The sequence below is a fragment of the Mastomys coucha genome, unplaced genomic scaffold (assembly GCF_008632895.1).
Source record: "Mastomys coucha isolate ucsf_1 unplaced genomic scaffold, UCSF_Mcou_1 pScaffold22, whole genome shotgun sequence".
In the NCBI taxonomy this organism is placed as follows: domain Eukaryota; kingdom Metazoa; phylum Chordata; class Mammalia; order Rodentia; family Muridae; genus Mastomys; species Mastomys coucha.
Genome location: NW_022196905.1, coordinates 162828497 through 162830873, shown reverse-complemented (window position 1 = coordinate 162830873; position 2377 = coordinate 162828497). Strand labels below are relative to the sequence as shown.

General features: G+C 41.8%; 1 long non-coding RNA gene across 1 annotated transcript; it reads left to right on the top strand.

Moving 5' to 3' along the window:
• The first annotated feature begins 682 nt into the window (after window positions 1-682).
• LOC116071215 lies at window positions 683-1976 on the top strand. The gene is made up of 2 exons (XR_004110764.1): window positions 683-823; window positions 1794-1976. It is a non-coding gene; the product is annotated as an uncharacterized LOC116071215 (long non-coding RNA).
• Window positions 1977-2377: the final 401 nt, after the last annotated feature.

Sequence of the window (2377 nt, the reverse complement as noted above, 5' to 3'; positions counted from 1 at the left end):
TCTAAACTGTAAATAATTGTTACTTTTGAAAAGTGGAAAGTGATGAGGGCTTTTTTTTTTTAACCTTTCACTTTTAGTATTTTGCTACTATTTGGGATTTTGTAATATATGTTTTTAAATCACAAAAACAATAAATTTAAGTGCAAGCAAACAATAATATTCAAATTTCAAAAGTAAATGGATGTATTCTTTTTACTATTTCTTGACAATTATAATGTCCCTATTGCCTTAGCATAGATATCTACTAAAATTATACCCAGCCCCAAACCGCAGTGGATTTTCCTTTTAAGGAGATTTGAAATCCCCAGCAGATCACCATATTTTGAGATTCCTGACTTGGCTTGTAAGGATCCATTCTTGGTCTCCTTTTGTAATAGCCTGACTCCATGCCAGGATGTGGTGGCATTCTGGCACTCACATCTCAGACTCACCTCATCCTATCTTCATATCTAGTAGTGGAAATGTGTTGAAGGAAGAAGCAGGCAGCAATGGATGGGACCTAGGGAGTCTGCCTGGAGGCCAATACCACTGGGAGCAATCACTGTGAGTGACTGATGGCACATTCAGGGCCTTAGGACAGGATAATATTCATGGTTTTACTAGCAAAGGAAAATAATCAAATCACTCTAAACTGTGAATAATAGTTTTATTTACAGTTGTCTCAGTAAAGACCTGTGGGCCACCATGAGTTCCTATGTTAGAGAAACAGCCTCCTCATTTTACCTTCTTTTTTTCACCATCAGGTCTGTGGGACCCAACTCCACAATAATGAGACTCCATGCTTTCTTCTTGGCTCTTTTTGCTGTCTTCCAGGTACTGCACGGTAAATACCAACCATCATGGCCTTTCTCATTATTTTTGCTTTTTCTTTTCCTGAAGTTAGTGATCATTGGAAAGTAAAGCACTAAGGGATGACTAGGAACTTACCTCTGTGCCCCAAATCATCTGTAAGACATGTGATTCTGTGCCAGGAACTGCTAAATGGAGAAGGAAAGCCAAAGAGGAAGGAGGGAGGGAGACAGGTAAGAAGACAGAGAGAGAGACAGAGACAGAGAGAGACAGAGGCAGAGAGAAAGAAAGAGAAAGAGAGAGAAAGAGAGAGACAGAGAGACATAGAGAAGCAGAGAGACATAGAGACAGAGAGAGACAGAGAGAAAGACAGAGACAGAGAGACAAAGAGAGAGACAGAGAGAGGCAGAGAGACATAGTGACAGAGAGAGACAGAGACAGAGAGAGACAGAGTCAGAGAGAGACAGAGAGAGACAGAGAGACAGAGACAGACAGAGAGACAGAGACAGAGAGAGACAGAGAGAAAGACAGAGAGAGACAGAGAGAGACAGAGAGAGGCAGAGAGAGATAGAGAGACATAGAGACAGAGAGAGACAGAGAGACATAGACAGAGAGAGACAGAGACAGAGAGAAAGAAACAGAAAGAGAGAGAAAGAGAGAGGCAGAGAGACATAGAGACAGAGAGAGACACAGAGAGAGACAGAGACAGAGAGAGACAGAGACAGAGAGAGAATGAGTCATGAACATTCCTTTGGGATATGATCATCACTCATCATGTCTTCATGACATTCCAGGTCTCCTTAGGAAGGTAATCTTCAGCTGCCTCTCTGCCAAATACACATGATGAGCTGACATCCAAGCTTATCCACTTGGCTACCATAAACACGAATGATAGCAAAGATTCTTTCCATAGACTCTGAACAGTGACCTCTGAGCATTTTCAGGTTGCAGCAATTACCTCAACTTTCACCAGACTTGATTCGAACGTTCTCTTTTGCCTCTAGCTATCAGCAGCGCACTCAATTTTGAAAGACCTTGCTACCTCCGAGGAGGTATCTGCCTGAAGCAGGGAACACCAAACTGTGAACCTTTCCGAGGACCCTGCAGAGCTTTCACTGTTTGCTGCAAAATAAGAAGTTGACATGTAAGAGGGTCAAGGAACCTGCTGAGGGATCTGAGTGTGGGTCCTGTGGGCTGAGTGAGAGAGAGCAGCATGTTCAAGTCTAAACCATACATCGCTCTGCCATCACCATTGCTGGCTATTGTGGCCAAAGAAGAGGTAGGCAGAGGGAGAGAGAAAATGGGAAGAATTCATTTATATTATAACATTTTCAAAGATTTTTATTCTTGTGCATAATCCTTGAAAACATTCTGTTTTATTGAGCACATTTTATGGATAGAGAAATTAAAATTTAACCAGGTCGAAAAACTTGCCAAAAAATCACAGACAATAAATAGAAATGCCAAGTCAATAGACTCTTCTATTTTCTGAAGACACTCCGCCTATATGGAATGTGGCTGGATGCAAAAGAGTTCACCGGTGTGAGGTGGGTTAGCTGGAGACAAGCTACCGAAGTGACTAAAGTAT